This window comes from Triticum aestivum, chromosome 2B (genome assembly GCF_018294505.1).
Source record: "Triticum aestivum cultivar Chinese Spring chromosome 2B, IWGSC CS RefSeq v2.1, whole genome shotgun sequence".
Taxonomy (NCBI): Eukaryota; Viridiplantae; Streptophyta; class Magnoliopsida; order Poales; family Poaceae; genus Triticum; species Triticum aestivum.
This window is the reverse complement of record NC_057798.1, coordinates 361,123,825-361,150,325: the sequence shown is the minus strand read 5'-3', so window position 1 is coordinate 361,150,325 and position 26,501 is coordinate 361,123,825.

Here is a 26,501-nt window from a genome sequence, read left to right as displayed (position 1 = left end):
AAGTCTAAACGATGCCCTAAGGGCTGTATATATGGAGGAAGAGGGGGGGAATTTCGTGGCCCTTGGTGGAGGGGTCCGAAATCAACCCTATCTCTTGTTTCCCCACACATACGGACTCTAAAAATAGCCTATACTTATGTATTTCAAAATTACATGGGCCTGGCCCAATAATAAGGTGACGCAGCACCTAAAATAGCCTCGGGACGAAATTTATGAAGTGGCATCTTGTATATTTCGTCCAAGTCTTCATGCACCCATTATGGTGGCTTCAAAGTCCTGAAATCATCACTTGTAACTCCGTTCTTGTTCCCCTTGCGCATGCCATCATCTCCATGCTTGTTCTTGCTCCAATGTTCATCCTTCTCCAAGCTAGGCCCTTCATTTGTAAGCAAAACAAATGTATCCAATTTAGGCAGCATCATATTCTCATGAACATTAGAATCATTACCAAGAAACGAAAGTACCTGGTAATTTAGTTGGCGTGCACGAGCTCTAGTAATTGGTCCAGTATGTATAGCAGCAGGGGCTGTGGGTGTAACAATTGTATTGATGTCCTCATCATCCTCCCCTTCTTGATATGAAGTCGTCCTCGACGGAAGTTCATCTTCCTCACCCAAATAAGGCTTCAAATCTGCAATGTTAAAAGTGGGACTAACCCCAAAATCTGCAGGCAGCTCAAGTTTATATGCATTATCATTTATTTTCTCTAACACCTTAAAGGGACCATCAGCACGTGGCATTAACTTTGATTTGCGCAAATCAGGACATCTATCCTTGCGCAAATGTAACCAAACAAGATCTCCAGGTGCAAACACAACATGTTTTCTACCCTTATCTCCAGCAAGTTTATATTTAGCATTCATATGCTCAATGTTTTCCTTAGTTAACTCATGCATTTTTAAAATCAATTCAACACGTTGTTTAGCATCAAAATTAACCTTCTCCGAAGATGGAAGAGGCAACAAATCAATAGGTGCACGAGGTAGGAAACCATACACAACTTCAAAAGGGCACATCTTAGTAGTAGAATGCAATGAACGATTATAAGCAAATTCAATATGAGGCAAGCATTCCTCCCACATTTTCTTATTATTCTTCAAAACAGCCCTAAGCATAGTAGACAACGTTCTATTGACTACTTCAGTTTGTCCATCAGTTTGGGGGTGACAAGTAGTACTAAAAAGCAGTTTAGTCCCCAACTTAGCCCATAAACATCTCCAAAAGTGGCTAAGAAATTTAGTATCACGATCTGAAACAATAGTATTTGGCACACCATGCAAGCGAATAATTTCACGAAAGAACAAATCAGCAACATTAACAGCATCATCGCTTTTATGACATGGTATAAAGTGTGCCATTTTCGAGAATCTATCCACGACAACAAATATGCTATCCCTTCCCTTCTTTGTTCGAGGTAAACCTAAAACAAAGTCCATAGATATATCCTCCCAAGGAACACTAGGTACAGGCAAAGGCATATATAAACCATGAGGATTGAGTCGTGACTTACCTTTTTGACATGTAGTGCAGCGAGCAATAAAACGCTCAACATCCCGTCTCATCTTTGGCCAAAAGAAATGTGTAGCAAGTACATCCTCCGTCTGCTTCACGCCAAAGTGTCCCATTAATCCTCCTCCATGCGCCTCCTGCAACAACAAAAGACGAACGGAGCTAGCTGGAATGCATAGCTTGTTAGCACGAAACACAAATCCATCGTTAACAACAAACTTGTTCCACATTCTTCCTTCTTTACAATTCTGCATTATATCTTTAAAATCAGCATCATGCACATATTGATCTTTGATGGTCTCCAAACCAAATATTTTGAAGTCAAGTTGTGAAAGCATAGTATAGCGACGAGACAATGCATCTGCAATAACATTTTCTTTTCCCTTCTTGTGTTTAATGACATAAGGGAAAGTCTCAATGAATTCAACCCATTTAGCATGTCTACGATTCAGTTTAGCTTGACTTTTAATATGTTTCAAAGATTCATGATCAGAATGTATAACAAATTCTTTGGGCCATAAATAATGTTGCCATGTTTCTAAAGTCCGAACAAGAGCATATAATTCTTTATCATAAGTAGAATAATTCAGACTAGGCCCACTCAATTTTTCAGAAAAGTATGCAACAGGTTTGCCATCTTGTAATAACACACCTCCTAATCCAATTCCACTAGCATCACATTCAAGCTCAAAAGTCTTATTAAAATCAGGAAGTTGGAGTAAAGGAGCATGTGTCAACTTATCTTTCAATACCGTGAAGGCTTCTTCCTGTGCAGTACCCCAAAGAAAAGGCACATCTTTCTTTGTAAGCTCATTGAGAGGTGCAGCAATGGTGCTGAAATCTCTCACAAAACGCCTATAGAATCCAGCGAGGCCAAGAAAACTCCTCACTTGTGTGACCGTTTTGGGCTGCGGCCAACTCTCAATAGCTTCAATCTTGGCTTTATCAACTTCAATTCCCTGTGGGGTAACAACATAGCCAAGTAAATGTTCCAAATGTTCTTCCAAAGATCTGCTATAAATCAATATGTCATCAAAGTAAACTACCACAAATCGTCCAATCAAAGCACGTAAAACTTCGTTCATTAATCTCATGAAAGTACTAGGTGCATTAGTTAACCCAAAAGGCATGACTAACCACTCATATAATCCAAACTTAGTTTTAAATGCTGTTTTCCATTCATCTCCCAATTTCATACGAATTTGATGGTAGCCACTACGCAAATCAACTTTGGAGAATATTGTAGAGCCACTCAATTCATCAAGCATATCATCTAGCCTAGGAATAGGATGACGATAACGAATAGTAATATTATTAATGCCTCTACAATCAACACACATACGTGATGTACCATCCTTTTTCGGCACTAGAATAATAGGAACAGCACAAGGACTAAGGGATTCGCGTATATAACCTTTGTCGAGAAGCTCTTGTACTTGACGCATAATCTCCTTCGTCTCCTCTGGATTGGTACGGTATGGTGCACGGTTTGGCAGTGAAGCACCGGGAATTAAGTCAATCTGATGCTCAATCCCTCGAATAGGCGGTAATCCCGGTGGCACGTCTTGTGGAAAGACGTCAGCGAACTCCTGCAAAATGTTAGTGACAGCAGGAGGCAAAGAGGAAGGCACGTCCTCGAATGAAAATAATGCCTCTTTGCACACAAAAGCATAGCAAACAGATTTGCTGAAATCGAGGTCATCAATATCAGATTTGGTGGCAAATAAACATGCACTTTTCAATTTAATTTCAGAAGCAACACTAGATGGTTTATTATTAGGCTTCATTTGTTGCTCAAATTCTTTTGCCACAATCTGATTTTCACTCTTATTCGTCTCCTGTTTTGCTTTATTAGCTCTATTAATATCATCTTTCAAAATGGAATCAGGAGTCATAGGAAGCAAAGTAATATTTTTATCCTTATGAACAAGAGTATAGTGATTGTTTCTACCATGGTGTACAGAATTTTTATCAAATTGCCATGGTCTACCAAGTAATAAGGAACATGCTTGCATAGGTACCACATCACAATCAACATAATCAGCATATGTAGAGATACTAAAATGCACACGAACAGTACGTGTTACCTTAACCTTGCCGCTGTTGTTGAACCATTGGATGTAGTAAGGATGTGGATGTGGTCTTGTGGTGAGAGAAAGCTTCTTGATAGAGGCAAAGGTGTCCCGTCTTTCGATGAGATAGTGGATTTCGCTTTGGTGGAAGTCGACTTTGACGATCCGACTACGAACGTGCGAGGACGTCGCGCCTTAGCAATCGCTAAACCAACTCCGAGAGGTTATTGACCACGCCGGAGCACGATCAACCTGACCACGAGGGTCTGTTTCCTGCGAGCAAACGAAGAACAAGCAAGAAACTGAGATTGCAATCTGGATATTGCGAATATAAGATGAAAGCTTTATTGATCAAGGTGGGGTTCTGTGACGCCTTTGTCTGGTCGTTGAACACAAACGAAGTACGCGAAGTTGCAGCTATGGCGAACTTTCAATCTAAACAAAACCCAAAGTCTAAACGATGCCCTAAGGGCTGTATATATGGAGGAAGAGGGGGGGAATTTCGTGGCCCTTGGTGGAGGGGTCCGAAATCAACCCTATCTCTTGTTTCCCCACACATACGGACTCTAAAAATAGCCTATACTTATGTATTTCGAAATTACATGGGCCTGGCCCAATAATAAGGTGACGCAGCACCTAAAATAGCCTCGGGACGAAATTTATGAAGTGGCGTCTTGTATCTTTCGTCCAAGGCTTCATGCACCCATTATGGTGGCTTCAAAGTCCTGAAATCATCACTTGTAACTCCGTTCTTGTTTCCCTTGCGCATGCCATCATCTCCATGCTTGTTCTTGCTCCAATGTTCATCCTTCTCCAAGCTAGGCCCTTCATTTGTAAGCAAAACAAATGTATCCAATTTAGGCAGCATCATATTCTCATGAACATTAGAATCATTACCAAGAAACGAAAGTACCTGGTAATTTAGTTGGCGTGCACGAGCTCTAGTAATTGGTCCAGTATGTATAGCAGCAGGGGCTGTGGGTGTAACAATTGTATTGATGTCCTCATCAAAAACATTGAGCGTATGAATGCTAAATATAAACTTGCTGGAGATAAGGGTAGAAAACATGTTGTGTTTGCACCTGGAGATCTTGTTTGGTTACATTTGCGTAAGGATAGATTTCCTGATTTGCGCAAATCAAAGTTAATGCCACGTGCTGATGGTCCCTTTAAGGTGTTAGAGAAAATAAATGATAATGCATATAAACTTGAGCTGCCTGCAGATTTTGGGGTTAGTCCCACTTTTAACATTGCAGATTTGAAGCTTTATTTGGGTGAGGAAGATGAACTTCCGTCGAGGACGACTTCATTTCAAGAAGGGGAGGATGATGAGGACATCAATACAATTGTTACACCCACAGCCCCTGCTGCTATACATACTGGACCAATTACTAGAGCTCGTGCACGCCAACTAAATTACCAGGTACTTTCGTTTCTTGGTAATGATTCTAATGTTCATGAGAATATGATGCTGCCTAAATTGGATACATTTGTTTTGCTTACAAATGAAGGGCCTAGCTTGGAGAAGGATGAACATTGGAGCAAGAACAAGCATGGAGATGATGGCATGCGCAAGGGAAACAAGAACGGAGTTACAAGTGATGATTTCAGGACTTTGAAGCCACCATAATGGGTGCATGAAGCCTTGGACGAAAGATACAAGACGCCACTTCATAAATTTCGTCCCGAGGCTATTTTAGGTGCTGCGTCACCTTATTATTGGGCCAGGCCCATGTAATTTCGAAATACATAAGTATAGGCTATTTTTAGAGTCCGTATGTGTGGGGAAACAAGAGATAGGGTTGATTTCGGACCCCTCCACCAAGGGCCACGAAATTCCCCCCCTCTTCCTCCATATATACAGCCCTTAGGGCATCGTTTAGACTTTGGGTTTTGTTTAGATTAAAAGTTCGCCATAGCTGCAACTTCACGTACTTCGTTTGTGTTCAACGACCAGACAAAGGCGTCACAGAACCCCACCTTGATCAATAAAGCTTTCATCTTATATTCGCAATATCCAGATTGCAATCTTAGTTTCTTGCTTGTTCTTCGTTTGCTCGCAGGAAACAGACCCTCGTGGTCAGGTTGATCGTGCTCCGGCGTGGTCAATAACCTCTCGGAGTTGGTTTAGCGATTGCTAAGGCGCGACGTCCTCGCACGTTCGTAGTCGGATCGCCAAAGTCGACTTCCACCAAAGCGAAATCCACCATCTCATCGACAGACGGGACACCTTTGCCTCTATCAGATAGCATATTTGTTGTCGTGGATAGATTCTCGAAAATGGCACACTTTATACCATGTCATAAAAGCGATGATGCTGTTAATGTTGCTGATTTGTTCTTTCGTGAAATTATTCGCTTGCATGGTGTGCCAAATACTATTGTTTCAGATCGTGATACTAAATTTCTTAGCCACTTTTGGAGATGTTTATGGGCTAAGTTGGGGACTAAACTGCTTTTTAGTACTACTTGTCACCCCCAAACTGATGGACAAACTGAAGTAGTCAATAGAACGTTGTCTACTATGCTTAGGGCTGTTTTGAAGAATAATAAGAAAATGTGGGAGGAATGCTTGCCTCATATTGAATTTGCTTATAATCGTTCATTGCATTCTACTACTAAGATGTGCCCTTTTGAAGTTGTGTATGGTTTCCTACCTCGTGCACCTATTGATTTGTTGCCTCTTCCATCTTCGGAGAAGGTTAATTTTGATGCTAAACAACGTGTTGAATTGATTTTAAAAATGCATGAGTTAACTAAGGAAAACATTGAGCATATGAATGCTAAATATAAACTTGCTGGAGATAAGGGTAGAAAACATGTTGTGTTTGCACCTGGAGATCTTGTTTGGTTACATTTGCGCAAGGATAGATGTCCTGATTTGCGCAAATCAAAGTTAATGCCACGTGCTGATGGTCCCTTTAAGGTGTTAGAGAAAATAAATGATAATGCATATAAACTTGAGCTGCCTGCAGATTTTGGGGTTAGTCCCACTTTTAACATTGCAGATTTGAAGCCTTATTTGGGTGAGGAAGATGAACTTCCGTCGAGGACGACTTCATATCAAGAAGGGGAGGATGATGAGGACATCAATACAATTGTTACACCCACAGCCCCTGCTGCTATACATACTGGACCAATTACTAGAGCTCGTGCACGCCAACTAAATTACCAGGTACTTTCGTTTCTTGGTAATGATTCTAATGTTCATGAGAATATGATGCTGCCTAAATTGGATACATTTGTTTTGCTTACAAATGAAGGGCCTAGCTTGGAGAAGGATGAACATTGGAGCAAGAACAAGCATGGAGATGATGGCATGCGCAAGGGGAACAAGAACGGAGTTACAAGTGATGATTTCAGGACTTTGAAGCCACCATAATGGGTGCATGAAGCCTTGGACGAAATATACAAGATGCCACTTCATAAATTTCGTCCCGAGGCTATTTTAGGTGCTGCGTCACCTTATTATTGGGCCAGGCCCATGTAATTTTGAAATACACAAGTATAGGCTATTTTTAGAGTCCGTATGTGTGGGGAAACAAGAGATAGGGTTGATTTCGGACCCCTCCACCAAGGGCCACGAAATTCCCCCCCTCTTCCTCCATATATACAGCCCTTAGGGCATCGTTTAGACTTTGGGTTTTGTTTAGATTAAAAGTTCGCCATAGCTGCAACTTCGCGTACTTCGTTTGTGTTCAACGACCAGACAAAGGCGTCACAGAACCCCACCTTGATCAATAAAGCTTTCATCTTATATTCGCAATATCCAGATTGCAATCTTAGTTTCTTGCTTGTTCTTCGTTTGCTCGCAGGAAACAGACCCTCGTGGTCAGGTTGATCGTGCTCCGGCGTGGTCAATAACCTCTCGGAGTTGGTTTAGCGATTGCTAAGGCGCGACGTCCTCGCACGTTCGTAGTCGGATCGTCAAAGTCGACTTCCACCAAAGCAAAATCCACCATCTCATCGAAAGACGGGACACCTTTGCCTCTATCAATAAGTGAAACTCTTTTTCATATTTTCATAAGAAAGAAATCTAGAGTTGGAAGGGATGACCGAAGCGGGGACAGCCAGGCTAGGTAGTTCCCCCATAGTGAATTCTGCTCGGAGACGAGAGGTAACTTCTTGATCCTCCTCCATGGCATCTATCCTTTTCAAATCAGCCTCCATCTCATCCTACGTTGATGGTCCAAAGTGATAGGCATCGCTATTTTCTCCTGGACCTGGCGTTGGGTGAGACACCCGGCTCTCCCCAGCTGACTCCTGAGAAGACATCTTGCTTTATTCTGCAACAGGAACAACTCGAAACGAAAACAGAGGATATTTGCGTGATACGGTGGTCAAATCCTTCGGGAGTATATATAATGAATTTTTACCGAACAAAATACGTAATGTGCAAGAAAATGGAGTCCGGAAGGCCAACGAGGTGCCCATGAGATAGGGGGCGCGCCCTACAGGGGGGCGCGCCCTCCACTCTCATCGGGGCCTCGTGTCCCTTCCAGACTACTTATTTCTTCCTAAAATTCTTAAATAATCCAAAACTGATAAAAATTGCCATTGAAGTTGTTTTGGAGTCGGTTTACTTACCGTACCACATAACTATACCTTTTCGGGGTCTGGAACGTTCTGGAAAGTGTCCCTTATGTATTCCTCAGGGGTTACGGTTTCAATAATATTAGTTTCAACATTGATGGGATTACCTGAAATATAATGTTTAATTCTTTGACCGTTTACCACCCTCGGATTTGTGCCTTCGAAGTTGTTGATTTTTATAGCACCAGAACGATAGACCTCCTCGATAAAGTAGGGACCTTCCCATTTTGAGAGAAGTTTTCCTGCAAAAAACCTTAAACGAGAGTTGAATAATAACACATAATCTCCTACATTAAACTCACGCTTTTGTATCCTCTTATTGATAGAGGCAAAGGTGTCCCGTCTTTCGATGAGATGATGGATTTCGCTTTGGTGGAAGTCGACTTTGACGATCCGACTACGAACGTGCGAGGACGTCGCGCCTTAGCAATCGCTAAACCAACTCCGAGAGGTTATTGACCACGCCGGAGCGCGATCAACCTGACCACGAGGGTCTGTTTCCTGCGAGCAAACAAAGAACAAGCAAGAAACTGAGATTGCAATCTAGATACTGCGAATATAAGATGAAAGCTTTATTGATCAAGGTGGGGTTCTGTGACGCCTTTGTCTGGTCGTTGAACACAAACGAAGTACGCGAAGTTGCAGCTATGGCAAACTTTAATCTAAACAAAAGCCAAAGTCTAAATGGTGCCCTAAGGGCTGTATATATGGAGGAAGAGAGGGGGAATTTCGTGGCCCTTGGTGGAGGGGTCTGAAATCAACCCTATCTCTTGTTTCCCCACACATACGGACTTTAAAAATAGCCTATACTAATGTATTTCGAAATTACAAGGGCCTGGCCCAATAAAAAGGTGACGCAGCACCTATAATAGCCTCTGGACGAAATTTATGAAGTGGCATCTTGTATATTTCGTCCAAGGCTTCATGCACTCGTTATGGTGGCTTCAAAGACCTGAAATCATCACTCGTAACTCCGTTCTTGTTCCCCTTGCGCATGCCATCATCTCCATGCTTTTTCTTTCTCCAATGTTCATCCTTCTCCAAGCTAGGCCCTTCATTTGTAAGCAAAACAAATGTATCCAATTTAGGCAGCATCATATTCTCATGAACATTAGAATCATTACCAAGAAACGTAAGTACCTGGTAATTTAATTGGCGTGCGCGAGCTCTAGTAATTGGTCCAGTATGTATAGCAGCAGGGGCTGTGGGTGTAACAATGGTATTGATGTCCTCATCACTTATCATGCTAGCGTTTGACTTTTTCTTTGAAAAGCTTGGCATTCTCATAGGCTTGGGTTCTCCATTCATCAAGTGAGCTAATATCAAACAACCTCTTCTCACTGGCAAGTTTGAAGTCATAATTGAGTTCTTTAATAGCCCAATATGCCTTATGTTCAAGTTCAAGAGGTAAATGCCATGCTTTTCCATAAACCATCTTATAAGGAGACATGCCCATAGGATTTTTGAATGCAATTCTATAGGCCCATAATGCATCATCAAGTTTTTTGGACCAATTCTTTCTAGATCTATTCACAGTCTTTTGCAAAATTAATTTGAGCTCTCTATTGCTCAACTCTACTTGACCACTAGACTGCGGATGATAAGGAGATGCTATTCTATGATTAACATCATACTTAGCGAGCATCTTACGGAAGGCACCATGAATAAAATGTGAACCACCATCAGTCATAAGATACCTAGGGACCCCAGACCTCAGAAAAATAACTTCTTTAAGCATTTTAATAGAAGTGTTATGATCAGCACTACTAGTTGGAATAGCTTCTACCCACTTAGTAACGTAATCAACAGCAACTAAAATATGTGTATAACCATTAAAGGCAGGAAAATGTCCCATATAATCAAAGCCCCAAACATCAAACGGTTCAATAACAAGAGAATAATTCATAGGCATTTCTTGACGTCCACTAATGTTACCTATTCTTTGACATTCGTCACAAGATAAGACAAACTTACGAGCATCTTTGAAGAGAGTAGGCCAATAAAAACCAGATTGTAGTACCTTGTGTGCAGTTCTATCTCCAGCGTGGTGTCCTCCATAGGATTCAGAGTGACACTTGCATAGGATCTGTTCCTGTTCATGCTCAGGCACACAACGTCTAATAACACCATCTACTCCTTCTTTATAAAGGTGTGGGTCATCCCAGAAGTAATGTCTTAAATCATAAAAAAAACTTTTTCTTTTGCTGGTATGTGAAACTAGGCGGTATATATTTAGCAACAATGTAATTAGCATAATCAGCATACCAAGGAGCAGTACAAGAAGCATTGACGACCGCTAATTTTTCATCAGGAAAGCTATCATTAATAGGCACTGGGTCATCAAGAACATTCTCTAACCTAGACAAGTTATCTGCAACGGGGTTCTCAGCTCCCTTTCTATCAATAATATGCAAGTCAAATTCTTGGAGCAAGAGAACCCATCTAATGAGTCTAGGCTTGGCATCTTTCTTTTCCATAAGATATTTAATAGCAGCATGATCAGTGTGGATAGTAACTTTGGAATCAACAATATAAGGTCTAAACTTATCACATGCAAACACAACTGCTAAGAACTCTTTTTCAGTAGTAGCATACTTTCTCTGGGCAGTATCAAGAGTCTTACTAGCATACTGGATAACATTCAATTTCTTATCGACTCTTTACCCTAAAAAAGCACCTACAACATAATCACTAGCATCACACATAATTTCAAAAGGTAAATTCCAATCAGGTGGCTGAACAATAGGTGCAGTGATCAAAGCTTTCTTAAGCGTTTCAACCGCTTCTACACAATCATCATCAAAGACAAAAGGAATATCTTTTTGCAATAAATTAGTCAGAGGCCTAGAGATTTTAGAAAATTCCTTAATGAACCTCCTGTAAAAACCGGCGTGACCAAGGAAACTTCTTATACCTTTTATGTCCTTGGGACATGGCATCTTTTCAATAGCATCAACTTTGGCTTTATCAACTTCAATACCTCTCTCGGAGATCTTGTGCCCCAAGACAATGCCTTCATTAACCATAAAGTGACACTTTTCCCAATTCAGGACGAGACTAGTGTCTTCGCATCTCTGCAAAACTCGATCAAGGTTGCTCAAATAATCATCAAAAGAGGATCCATAGACGGAGAAGTCATCCATGAATACCTCACAAATCTTTTCACAAAAATCAGAAAATATAGCCATCATGCATCTTTGAAACGTAGCAGGTGCATTACATAAACCAAAAGGCATACGTCTATAAGCAAAAGTACCAAAAGGGCAAGTAAAAGTAGTTTTAGATTGATCCTTCGCTGACACAGGTATCTGAGAGAAACCAAAATAACCATCTAGAAAGCAAAAATGTGTGTGTTTGGATAGCCTTTCTAGCATTTGATCAATAAAAGGTAAAGAATAATGATCTTTCTTAGTAGCTTTATTTAACTTACGGAAATCAATTACCATCCTATAGCCTGTAATAATTCTTTGCGGGATCAATTCATCTTTATCATTAGGAACAACGGTAATACCTCCCTTTTTAGGTACACAATGGACAGGGCTTACCCATTCACTATCAGCAACGGGATAAATAATACCTGCCTCAAGGAGCTTTAGTATCTCCTTTCTTACCACTTCCTTCATCTTGGGATTTAATCGTCTTTGAGGATATCTAACTGGTTTGGCATCTTTCTCCACTGAAATTTTGTGTTGACATAATGTGGGACTAATGCCCTTAAGATCATCCAGAGTATATCCAATAGCAGCTCGGTGCTTCTTCAGAGTTTTCAATAATCTTTCTTCTTCTTTCTCTGAAAGGTTAGCACTAATAATAACAGGATATATTTCTTTTTCATCAAGATAAGCATACTTAAGATTATCAGGTAAAGGTTTGAGTTCAAACACGGGATCACCGTTGGGTCGAGGGGGATCCCCAAGAATTTCAACGGGAAGGTTATGTTTTATCATAGGTTCCTGTTTGAGGAACACTTCATCTATTTCTTCCCTTTCCTTCATAAACATATCGTTTTCATGGTCTAGCAAATATTGTTCTAACGGATCAGTTGGAGGAACAGCAATGGAAGCAAGACCAATAATCTCATCCTTACTAGGTGGTTCCCTTTTACGAGGTTGTCTACTAAACTTAGCAAAATTAAACTCATGAGACATACCATCTATGCCAACAGTGATAATATTCTTTTCACAATTAATCTTAGCACTAGCAGTGTTCAAGAAGGGTCTACCAAAAATAATGGGACAAAAATCATCTTGTGGGGAACCAAGAACAAGAAAATCAGCAGGGTATTTAACCTTCCCACACAAAACTTCAACATCTCTAACAATCCCAATAGGTTTAATGGTATCCCTATTAGCAAGCTTAATAGTAACATCAATGTCTTCTAATTCAACGGGTGCAATGTCGTGCATAATTTCTTTATATAGATCATAAGGTATCGCACTAGCGCTAGCACCCATATCACATAAGCCATGATAACAATGGTCTCCTATTTTAATAGAAATAACAGTCATGCCTATGATAGGTCTACGTGTCTTAGTATCAGGTCTAGCAATATTAGCAGTCTCACCCAAGAAAGAAATAACATGCCCATCTAAGTCCTCATCCAAGAGATCTTTAACCATAGAAATACTAGGTTCAACATTAATTTTCTCAGGAGGTGTATAAGTCCTAGTACTACTCTAACGAACAACAGTTGAAGCTTTAGCATGATCTTTTATCCTAACAGAAAAAGGAGGTTTTTCAACATAAGCAGTAGGAACAATAGGATCACTGTAGGTAATAGTCTTTTCTTCGACAATAGGTGCATCTACTTTCACTGCAACAGGAGGATTATATTTAAACCACTTCTCTTTAGGGAGATCAACTTGAGTAGCAAAAGATTCACAGAAAGTAGCTACTATCTCAGAGTCAAGTCCATACTTAGAGCTAAATCCACGAAAAGCATCGGTATCCATGAAAGATTTAACACAATCGAACTTAGGTGTCATACCTGACTCCTTACCATCGTCGGAACCCCAATCTTCAGAGTTGCGTTTATTTCTTTCCAATAAGTCCCATTTGAAATCAATAGTCTTCAGCATATAAGGACCAGCACAGGAAGTATCAAGCAGGTTGCGATTATCAAGAGAAAGCCGAGCATAAAAATTCGGAATAATCATTTCCCGAGAGAGCTCATGATTGGGGCATGCATATAACATTGACTTAAGCCTCCCCCAAGCTTGAGCGATGCTTTCTCCTTCGCGAGGCCAAAAATTATATATGTAATTATGATCACGATGAACAAGATGCATAGGATAGAACTTGTGGTGAAATTCCAACTTCAATCCCTTATAATTCCAAGATCTCGTATCATCACATAGCCTATACCATGTCAATGCGTCTGCCTTCAAAGATAAAGGGAAGACCTTCCTTTTGACAACATCATCGGGAATACCTGCAAGCTTAAATAATCCATAAACTTCATCCACAAAGATAAGGTGTAAATCGGGATGCAATGTTCCATGGATTAGCTAGCAGTTTTTCTATCATACCCGAAGGAATCTCAAAGTAAATATTTTCATAAAGTTCAGTAGGTTGAGGAGCAACTCTTTGCTCTTCTGGTTGGGGTGAAGATACCCCAAACAAGCCCCTCAAACGATTAGTTTCCATAGTGACAAGTAACAGAAAATTTCAGCACACTATATAAATGTTTCCTTTCGATAAGTAAGAGTGTCGAACCCAACGAGGAGCAGAAGGAAATGATAAGCGGTTTTCAGTAAGGTTTTCTCTGCAAGCACTGAAATAGTAGGTGATATATAGTTTTGTGATAAGATAAATAGTAACGAGTAACAAGTAAATAAAGTAAGTAAAGTGCAGCAAGGTGGCCCAATCCTTTATGTAGCAAAGGATAAGCCTGGACAAATTCGAATAATGGTAAAGGAGCTCCCGAGGACAAATTGGGAATTATCGTCAAGCTAGTTTTCATCACGTTCATAAGATTCGCGTTCGGTACTTTGATAATTTGATATGTGGGTGGACCGGTACTTGGGTACTTCCTTAACTTGGACAAGCATCCCACTTATGATTAACCCCTATTGCAAGCATCCGCAACTACAAAAAGGAGTATTAAGGTAAACCTAACCACAACATTAAGCGTATGGATCCATATCAGCCGCTAACGAAGCAACGCGTAAACTAGGGTTTAAGCTTCTGTCACTCTAGCAACCCATCATCTACTTATTACTTCCCTATGCCTTCCTCTAGGCCCAAATAATGGTGAAGTGTCATGTAGTCGACGTTCACATAACACCACTAGAGGAAAAGACAACATACATCTCATCAAAATATCGAACGAATACCAAATTCACATGACTACTAATAGCAAGACTAATAGAAACCCACAAAGCATATTCATGTTCATAATCAGAGGAGTAATAATATGCATAAAGGATCTGAACATATGATCTTCCACCAAGTAAACCAATTAGCATCAACTACAAGGAGTAATCAACACTAATAGCAACCCACAAGTATCAATTTGTGGTTTTGATACAAGATTGGATACAAGAGATAAACTAGGGTTTTGAGAGGAGATGGTGCTAGTGAAGATGTTGATGGAGATTGACCCCCTCCCGATGAGAGGATCATTGGTTATGACATTGGTGATGATTTCCCCCTCCCGGAGGGAAGTGTCCCCGGCAGAACAGCTCCGCCAGAGCCCTAGATTGATTCCGCCAAGGTTCCGCCTCGTGGCGGTGGAGTTTCGTCCCGTAAGCAGAAGATGGACGCCGGAGGCCCACCAGGGGGCCTAGGAGATAGGGGCGCGCCCTATAGGGGGGGTGCCCCCCTGTCTCCTGGACATGGTGTGGGCCCCCTGGCCTACTTCTTTCGCTCAGAAATTCTTATTAAATCCAAAAAGTTGTTTCATGGAGTTTCAGGACTTTTGGAGCTGTGCGGAATAGGTTTCCAACATTTGCTCCTTTTCCAGCCAGAAGTCCAGCTGCCAGCATTCCCCCTCTTCATGGTAAACCTTGTAAAATAAGATAGAATAGCAATAAGTATTGAGATATAATGTGTAATAACAACCCATAAAAGCATGATGCAAAATGGATGTATCAGGAGCTGCAACAACTTGGCTAGCATGGAGATGGTGGAGAAGATATCTTTCACCACAAGACCACATCCACATCCTTACTATATCCAATGGTTCAATAACAACGGCAAGGTTAAGCTAACGCGTGTTGTTCGTGTGCATTTTAGTATCTCTACATATGCTGATTATGTTGATTGTGATGTGGTACCCATGCAAGCATGTTCCTTATTACTTGGTAGAGCATGGCAATTTGATAAAAAAATTGTACACCATGGTAGAAACAATCAATATACTTTTGTTCATAAGGATAAACATATTACTTTGCTTCCTATGTCTCCTGATTCCATTTTGAAAGATGATATTAATAGAGCTAATAAAGCAAAACAGGAGAAAAATAAGAGTGAAAATCTGATTGTGGCAAAAGATTTTGAGCAGCAAATGAAGCCTAATAATAAACCAACTAGTGTTGCTTCTGAAATTAAATTGAAAAGTGCATGTTTATTTGCCACCAAATCTGATATTGATGAGCTAGATTTCAGCAAATCTGTTTGCTATGCTTTTGTGTGCAAAGAGGCATTATCTTCATTCGAGCACGTGCCTTCCTCTTTGCCTCCTTCTGTCACTAACATTTTGCAGGAGTTCGCAGATGTCTTTCCACAAGACGTGCCACCGGGATTACTGTATTCAAGGAATTGAGCATCAGATTGACTTAATTCCCGGTGCTTCACTGCCAAACCGTGCGCCATACCATACCAATCCAGTGGAGATGAAGGAGATTATGCTTCAAATATAGGAGCTTCTCGACAAAGGTGATAGAGGCAAGGGTGTCCCGATCTTTCGATGAGATGAAAACTATCGATTTGGTGGAGACGACTTTGACAATCCGACTACAAACGTGCACGACGTTGCGCCTTAGCAATCGCTAAACCAATCTCATGAGGTTACTGACGATGCCGGAAGCACGGTCAGCCTGACCACGAAGGTCTATTCCTGCAAGCAATCGAAGAACGAGCAAGAATATGATAAAGCAATCTGAATATTGCAAATATATATGAGGTATTGATAATGGTGGGGATCCGTAAGCGGTCTTGGTCTGGTCGTTGGACACAAACGAAGTACACGAAGTTGCAATGGCTAACTTTTAACTAAACAAAATCCCAAGGGAAAAGCTACTAGATGGATCTACTTATATAGGAGCAAGGGGTGGCGGCCAAGGAGGTGGGAGGACGTCCCAAGGCAGCCTAAAACTAAATCTAGGTCGTACAAGGCCAATGGGCCCAAGTGGAGGTGATGTAACACCTTTGGACTTGTAGTTTGACTCGGATTCTGCTGCAGCATCAGATTGTTTCGTCCACAACTCAACGCTCCGGACGAATTTGAAGGTGATTCCAATTGGGTTGGAAAGTGCACGAAATCTAGTTTCCAACAAAAAAAGAATCACCCAATTCGGAGTCCGTATGAAAAACTTGTGTGTGTTTTGAGTCAGGTATGTCTGTGCAGTCCGAATCTGAATCCAGAACGTGAGAGACTTGGACTCTATCTTCTCTTGGGCCAAAAGTGACGTGAGAGAACTTTTTGGACAGCAAATAAACATCTCTTTCTTCCTTATCTTCATATGTGGATTGTACAAATGTCCCATACACCTGCAATTAGACAAAACACAAAAGTGTGTGAAGTATTTTTGTTCTGGATAACATAAATAGATTATTGAATAGTTTGCACTAGAAATCACCTAACAAATATGTATATATGCAATATTTTTGGTCATATCCAAGGTAGTCATGTCCTCATCATCCTCCCCTTCTTAAAAATAAAGCCGTCCTCGGCGTTGCTTAATCTGAAATGTGGCTAACAAAAGAGACAAGGTGTACATGTTGTATATGTATATGTCATCCATTTTTACTTCCCTTGATTTTTGCATATATGACACATGAATAGATGAGTAACTTGCATAGTTCATAAAATCTAAAGCCAAAAAATTAGCACAAGAAGTAGAAGGCATGAAAATATTGCAACTCAGTTTGCACATATAAGTGAAGCTCTTATTCATTTCAAAAGATTGACAATGTTCATCATTAAACCATCCCAACATTGGTGAATAAACCTTACTTGCATCAAATTTACATGCTACAACATGCTTAAATAAGCAAACATGCAATAAGTCATTCAACACAGAATCATCACCAAGATTAGAGGTCATATCAAAATGATTAAACATTGGTTCTTTTGCATCAATAGTTAATTCAATGGGTGCACTCAAAATTGTTGGTATTTCAGTTGTTTGATCACATGGCAAAGTCAAATTATCAACGTAGTCCTCTAAAATAGGTGGTGTGATCAAAGTAGTGGGTAGCTCATCAGATGGTGCATTCAAATTGACAAGGCATTCATCATTCTCATGTAGAGATGGAAGATCAGTACCTTTGCCATTACCTCTTATGTTCAACTCAGATGATGTAGCCACTCTCGGGGGCGATGTGTCACATGGTGGAGGGGATGTAGTCCTGACAACAACGGATGTGGTTGTCATAGTATGCCTAGTAGTTGAAGGAACAATCATATCAACTCTTGGAATGTGCACGGTGCGCTTGTTCTCCTTGTGGCCAACACATCGTTTTATTTCCTGTTCAGCTTTGCAAGCAAGATGAAACAAATGGTCCATAGGATAACACTCTTCATGAATTAGTATCTCTTGAATATCACGGTTTAATCCTCCCCAAAATCTATCCATAAAATCATCTTCACTTTCTTCTAAAGAGGAATGCAACAAGGTAGTTTGTAAATCATCATAATATTTTGTTACAGTTTCACTACCTTGTTTTAAGTGTTGCAACTTCTTAATCATGTCACGAGTATAATAAGCAGGGACGAAAGTATGTCGCATGGCAAGTTTCAAATCAACCCAAGTAGTAGGTATATAATCAGGGTGTAACCGACAATATTCACTCCACCAAACCAAAGCATAACCAGTGAAAGAACCAACCGCAACCTTAACCTTTTTATGTTCATTGAAATTATGGGAAGCAAATATATTTTTTATGTCGAACTCCCATTCAATATATAAAGCAGGTTTAAAACGGCCATTAAATGGTGGTATAGATACATTAACCTGATCATGTGCATTTGGATGTTTGTGCACCTCTCGTGACGGTTGTGGTATTTGCAAAGGTGGTGGCACGTCTCCCGCGATCGACAAAGCCCATGAATTGACTCTGGATCCTGTCATGATTAGTAGAATAAGAAACAAAACGCAAAAATAATGTTCCTATAACTACTAGGATGTGGTGGTAAAACGCTCACAGTAAAGCAAATATCAATGTCTTACAAATTCTTACCATGCAGCAGGCGGTGATCGGCAACCAGCGGTGTCAAGTAACTCCGAATATTGAGTAAAGCGATTGCCAGGGGAGCGTACGTATACACGGTGTAGAAATATGTGGAGCTGGGTTGGCTATATATGGTAGCAAAAGATTAGCAATAATCAATTCAAAGATGCAATGTTGAATAAATGCTCAACGACGGTACTGTGCTGGTCCTATGCTAGACTGGACTAGAGACGTGAGCCTAGAACACTAATGAGGTCACGGCGTAGCACAACTAGCATCAATGAAGGATACTAAGTAGCTCTTGACAGCAAGATATAAGTGAAGATCACAACGGCAGTGAAGATAATGATGAAAAACAACTGCCAAGCAGGATATACAATAACTCTCTCTCCAACTTTCCTCTTGAAAAGTTTGAGACAATTTTCTGATAAACTCTTTCAAAGAATACTACTAACTCAAGCTTTCCAATGCAAAAAGAATCACTCAATTCCGAGTTGATATGAGGAGTCAAAGAATTCTAAAACTGGCCTGAAAAATTGGAACAGGCTGTGTTCATGAACTTCGGAGGGCAAAAAAAACCTATTTCGAAGCCGATTTTGAGGTGTCAAATATTGAACTAGCTTCTGCAACTATTTAGATGCGGCTCGTCGCTAGCTTCAATTTGAGTACTCACGGAGCCAAAATGGACTTCGTATGAGGAAGATACACCTGTTTTACTGAACAGTGCACAAAATAGATTCCAATCCGAATTCAGGTACGAGATTGATTCTAGATAGATCCAATTTTTTTTCTTCTCTCTTTTTTTTCTCACGCTTTTTTTTTTTCCTTTTTTTTCTTTTTTTCTTTTTTTTCCTCTCTTTTTTTCCTCTATCTTTTTTTTCTCCCTCTTTCCAAGACAAACTAGATAAGATGCAAATTGGATCAGGCGAAGATGTGAATGACCTCAACTATGATTATGACAATGAACAGTGCGTAGCACGTGGTGGAAATTAATGGATGGGATAGTGGACAGCGGAAGGGATAATGATGCAGCGGCGACGTGACTAATGTGAACAGAACTCGAAACTCTAAAGGAACTAGACACTAAGACCAGTGATGAGGACATCAATACAATTGTTACACCCACAGCCCTGCTGCTATACATACTGGACCAATTACTAGAGCTCGTGCACGCCAACTAAATTACCAGGTACTTTCATTTCTTGGTAACGATTCTAATGTTCATGAGAATATGATGCTGCCTAAATTGGATACATTTGTTTTGCTTACAAATGAAGGGCCTAGCTTGGAGAAGGATGAACATTGGAGCAAGAACAAGCATGGAGATGATGGCATGCGCAAGGGGAACAAGAACGGAGTTACAAGTGATGATTTCAGGACTTTGAAGCCACCATAATGGGTGCATGAAGCCTTGGACGAAATATACAAGATGCCACTTCATAAATTTCGTCCCGAGGCTATTTTAGGTGCTGCGTCACCTTATTATTGGGCCAGGCCCATGTAATTTCGAAATACATAAGTATAGGCTATTTTTAGAGTCCGTATGTGTGGGGAAACAAGAGATAGGGTTGATTTCGGACTCCTCCACCAAGGGCCACGAAATTCCCCCCTCTTCCTCCATATATACAGCCCTTAGGGCATCGTTTAGACTTGGGGTTTTGTTTAGATTAAAAGTTTGCCATAGCTGCAACTTCGTGTACTTCGTTTGTGTTCAACGACCAGACAAAGGCGTCACAGAACCCCACCTTGATCAATAAAGATTTCATCTTATATTCGCAATATCCAGATTGCAATCTTAGTTTCTTGCTTGTTCTTCGTTTGCTCACACGATACAGACCCTCGTGGTCAGGTTGATCGTGCTCCGGCGTGGTCAATAACCTCTCGGAGTTGGTTTAGCGATTGCTAAGGCGCGACGCCCTCGCACGTTCGTAGTCGGATCGTCAAAGTCGACTTCCACCAAAGCAAAATCCACCATCTCATCGAAAGACGGGACACCTTTGCCTCTATCAACCAGCAACTAACACGACGATGCAACCGATAATTCAACTATGCAAGCAATGAATAGAAAATTGCAAAGGCTCAGACTGGCTTGGATAAATGATGAACAGATATAACTTTTTTATGGCTTTTTCATGGACTGTAGGTATGAATGACAGATGCGATCTAAACTATGAAAAACTGTAAAATCTCACCGAGCAACCTGAAAACTGATACCACTTGATAGATGAAAACTTGTGTTGTTCCTTAGTCCTTGTGTTGTTCCTATTATTCTAGTGCCAAAAAAGGATGGTACATCGCGTATGTGTGTTGATTGTAGAGGCATTAATAATATTACTATTCGTTATCGTCATCCAATTCCTAGGCTAGATGACATGCTTGATGAATTGAGTGGCTCTACAATATTCTCCAAAGTTGATTTGCGTAGTGGATACCATCAAATTCGTACGAAATTGGGGTATGAATGGAAAACAACATTTAAAACTATGTTTGGATTATATGAGTGGTTAGTCATGCCTTTTTGGTTAACTAATGCACCTAGTACTTTCATGAGATTAATGAACGAAGTTTTACGTGCTTTCATTGGACGATTTGTGGTAGTCTATTTTGATGATATACTGATTTATAGCAGATCTTTGGAGGAATATTTGGAACATTTACGTGCTGTTTTTATTGCTCTATGTGATGTACGTTTGTTTGGTAACCTTGGGAAGTGCACCTTTTGCACCGACCGAGTATCTTTTCTTGGCTATGTTGTTACTCCATAGGGAATTGAAGTTGATAAAGCCAAGATTGAAGCTATTGAGAGTTGGCTGCAGACCAGAACGGTCACACAAGTGAGGAGTTTTCTGGGCCTCGCTGGATTCTATAGGCGTTTTGTGAGAGATTTCAGTACCATTGCTGCACCTCTCAATGAGTTTACACAGAAGGATGTGCCTTTTGTTTGAGGTACCGCATGGGAAGAAGCCTTCACGGTATTGAAAGATAAGTTGACACATGCTCCTTTACTACAACTTCCTGATTTTAATAAGACTATTTAGCTTGAACGTGATGCTATGGGAATTGGATTAGGAGGAGTGTTATTACAAGATGGCAAACCTGTTGCATAATTTTCTGAAAATTTGAGTGGGCCTAGTATGAACTATTCTACTTATTATAAAAAATTATATGATCTTGTTCGGACATTAGAAACATGGCAACATTATTTATGGCCTAAGGAATTTGTTATACATTCTGATCATGAATCTTTGAAACATATTAAAAGTCAAGCCAAACTGAACCGTAGACATGCTAAATGGGTTGAATTCATAGAGACATTTCCTTATGTCATTAAACACAAGAAGGGTAAATAAAATGTTATTGCTGATGCATTTTCTCGTTGTTATACTATGCTTTCACAAATTGACTTTAAAATATTTGGTTTGGAGACCATCAAAGATAAATATGTGCACGATCCTTAATTTAAAGATGTATTGCAGAATTGCAAAGAAGGGAGAACATGGAACAAGTTCGTCATTAACGATGGATTTGTGTTTCATGCTAACAAGCTATGCATTCCAGCTAGCTCCATTTGTCTTTTGTTGTTGCAGGAGGCGCATGGAGGAGGATTAGTGGGACATCTTTGCGTGAAGAAGACGGAGGACGTACTTGCTACACATTTTTTTGGCCAAAGATGAGACGCGATGTTGAGCGTTTTATTGCTCGCTGCACTACATGTCAAAAAGCTAAGTCACGACTCAATCCTCATGGTTTATATATGCCTTTGCCTGTACCAAGTGTTCCTTGGGAGGATATATCTATGGACTTTGTTTTAGGTTTACCTCGAACAAAGAAGGGGAGGGATAGCATTTGTCGTGGATAGATTCTCAAAAATGGCACACTTTCACTACTAGGAAAAGGCCTACTAATGGCGCACTGGTTTTGCCTACTAATGGCGCATTACCAGTGCGCCATTAGTATCACGCCACTAGAATTTTTTACTAATGGCGCACCACGGTGCGCCGTTAGAATCTGGTATTCTAATGGCGCACCACGTAGTGCGCATTAGTATTGCCCACGGTGCGCCACTATTATCTGCTATACTTATAGCGCACCACATGGTAGTGCGCCATTAGTAACAATTTTTTTAATTTTTTTTGTTTTTTCTTAATCTCATGTCACTATTTCATATATGAGATATTCAACACATATATATACAACAAGCATCCATATAACAATCATATCCAACACACAAGTTTTGATGTGGACATCAATACAATTGTTACACCCACAGCCCCTGCTGCTATACATACTGGACCAATTACTAGAGCTCGTGCACGCCAACTAAATCACCAGGTACTTTCGTTTCTTGGTAATGATTCTAATGTTCATGAGAATATGATGCTGCCTAAATTGGATACATTTGTTTTGCTTACAAATGAAGGGCCTAGCTTGGAGAAGGATGAACATTGGAGCAAGAACAAGCATGGAGATGATGGCATGCGCAAGGGGAACAAGAACGGAGTTACAAGTGATGATTTCAGGACTTTGAAGCCACCATAATGGGTGCATGAAGCCTTGGACGAAATATACAAGATGCCACTTCATAAATTTTGTCCCGAGGCTATTTTAGGTGCTGCGTCACCTTATTATTGGGCCAGGCCCATGTAATTTCGAAATACATAAGTATAGGCTATTTTTAGAGTCCGTATGTGTGGGGAAACAAGAGATAGGGTTGATTTCGGACCCCTCCACCAAGGGCCACGAAATTCCCCCCTCTTCCTCCATATATACAGCCCTTAGGGCATCGTTTAGACTTTGGGTTTTGTTTAGATTAAAAGTTCTCCATACCTGCAACTTCGCGTACTTCGTTTGTGTTCAACGACCAGACAAAGGCGTCACAGAACCCCACCTTGATCAATAAAGCTTTCATCTTATATTCGCAATATCCAGATTGCAATCTTAGTTTCTTGCTTGTTCTTCATTTGCTCGCAGGAAACAGACCCTCGTGGTCAGGTTGATCGTGCTCCGGCGTGGTCAATAACCTCTCGGAGTTGGTTTAGCGATTGCTAAGGCGCGACGTCCTCGCACGTTCGTAGTCGGATCGTCAAAGTCGACTTTCACCAAAGCGATATCCATCATCTCATCGAAAGACGAGACACCTCCGCCTCTATCAAGTGGTATCAGATTTCCAGGTTGCTCGGTGAGATTTTACAGTTTTTCGTAGTTTAGATCGCGTCTGTTCTTCATACCTACAGTCCATGAAAAAGCCACAAAAAAAATTAGGGTTAGTTCATCATATCCGAACCAATCTGAGCCTTTGCATAATCTTTTTAGGTTTTTGCTTTGTTGAATTTGCGGTTGCATCGTCGTGTCTAGTTGCTGGTCTTAGAGTCTAGTCTTTTAGAGTTTCGAGTTCTGGTCATAAGTTGTCACGCCGCCGCCGCACCATCATCATCGCCCCTGCCATCTACCGCCACCGCTTATCCGCCACCGCTCCGAATCCGTATCCATATACCACCACCAATCCGTGTCCATATACCACCACCGATCCATATCCATATACTACCACCGCTACCACCACCGCTGCCATATACCACCATATATCCACCACCAATCCGAGTTCCTTGCTTATTAGGTTTGTTTTCGAGATCCATCTAGATTCCGATTCGTATTTCCTTGCCGGAGTAGGTTTCGGAAAAAAAAAATTCTAACGCATTTTTCGAAAATTTTGTCGGGTAGCCACGCTCCGTTTAGGCCCAAAATCTTGTCGGGTAGCCACGCTCCGTTTAGGCCCAAAATTTTTCGAAAACGCATTTTTTGAAAAAAATTCTGGCTATCCTATTTTTAGGTGTTTCTGAGTGTTTTGAGACAGGTGCCATTATAGGAAGTTTTTTTTGACCCGTTTCCAGTTTTTGGGTCTGGGCAGTCGAAAAAAAAAAATTGGTCGAAAAAATTTCGTGCCCATCCTGTCCGTTTGAGCTAGGAAGAGTTTTGAGACACTCGCCATTATAGTGATTTTTCGCAAAAAAAAAAGCAGCGCAAAAAAAAAGAGCGCAAAAAAAAAGAGCGAAAAAAAAATTCAGAGTGTGCTTTTCCCTTGTTTACGTGCCGCGCCGTGATTTTGTTGGTGTTCTAGGCTCGCGTCTCTAGCACAGTCTAGCCTAGGACCAGCACAGTACCGTCGTTGAGCGTTTATTCAACTTTGCATCTCTGAATTGATTATTGCTGACCCTTTTTGCTACCATACTATAAGCCTTCCCAGCTCCACATACATCTGCGTCATGTGTTTGACTCTCCCTGGTAATCGCTCTATCCAAGCTTTGAGAGTTTTTGACTACAACGGTTGCCGATCACCGCCTGCTGCTGGGTAAGAACTGGTAAGAATTTGAGATTTGCTTGACGGATTTGTGATACACCACCACCACTTCTTAGTAGTCTGTAGGATCATATTCTTGTGTGTTTCTATTGCTGCTAACCATGCCAGGATCACAAGCCGACGAGATTGACTGGGAGAACTTATCGAACAAGGAGCTTCATGATAAGTTTCAGCAAATGATGACTGAACAGGTACAAGATGTGCTGAACAATTTTGAAGAGGCCATGGAGAAGATCACTGGCCTTGAGAAGACGTTCGAAACAAAGCTCGATAATAAATTTAATGAACTGCTTGCGCGTCTTCCACCATCGGCTGCACCTGTCGCACCTCTGCAACAACAACAACTACGCCCCCTTCCGAATCAGTATGGACGAGCACAGTGTGTTCCTATTGAGCTAGGACAAAATTCTGGTGCCGCTGTTACTGCTGTGGGTGCTTCTTTGGCTCCTGCTACTGCTCCTGTTGGTACCCAGGAGGATGATGAGTATGCGGGCGATTATGAGGATGAGGTTGATCAAAATCAGATCTACGAGCAGCCACCAGCACCACCACTGATGAGGACATGACTACCTTGGATATGACCAAAAATATTGCATATATGCATATTTGTCAGGTGATTTCTAGTGCAAACTATTCAATAATCTATTTATGTTATCCAGAACAAAAATACTTCACACACTTTTGTGTTTTGTCTAATTGCAGGTGTATGGGACATTTGTACAATCCACATATGAAGATAAGTAAGAAAGAGATGTTTATTTGCTGTCCAAAAAGTTCTCTCACGTCACTTTTGGCCCAAGAGAAGATAGAGTCCAAGTCTCTCACGTTCTGGATTCAGATTCGGACTGCACAGACATACCTGACTCAAAACGCACACAAGTTTTTCATACGGACTCCGAATTGGGTGATTCTTTTTTGTTGGAAACTACATTTCGTGCACTTTCCAACCCAATTGGAATCACCTTCAAATTCGTCCGGAGCGTTGAGTTGTGGACGAAACAATCTGATGCTGCAGCAGAATCCGAGTCAAACTACAAGTCCAAAGGTGTTACATCACCTCCACTTGGGCCCATTGGCCTTGTACGACCTAGATTTTGTTTTAGGCTGCCTTGGGACGTCCTCCCACCTCCTTGGCCGCCACCCCTTGCTCCTATATAAGTAGATCCATCTAGTAGCTTTTCCTTGGGATTTGTTTAGTTAAAAGTTAGCCATTGCAACTTCGTGTGCTTTGTTTGTGTCCAACGACCAGACCAAGACCACTTTTCGGATCCCCACCTTTATCAATACTTCATCTATATTCGCAATATTCAGATTGCTTTATCATATTCTTGCTTGTTCTTCGATTGCTTGCAGGAATAGACCTTCGTGGTCAGGTTGATTGTGCTCCGGCGTGGTCAATAACCTCTCGGAGTTGGTTTAGCTATTGCTAAGGCGCAACGTCGTGCATGTTTGTAGTCGGATCGTCAAAGTCGTCTCCACCAAATCGATAGTTATCATCTCATCGAAAGATCGGGACACCCCGCCTCTATCAAGTGGTATCAGTTTTCAGGTTGCTCGGTGAGAATTTCCAGTTTTCCT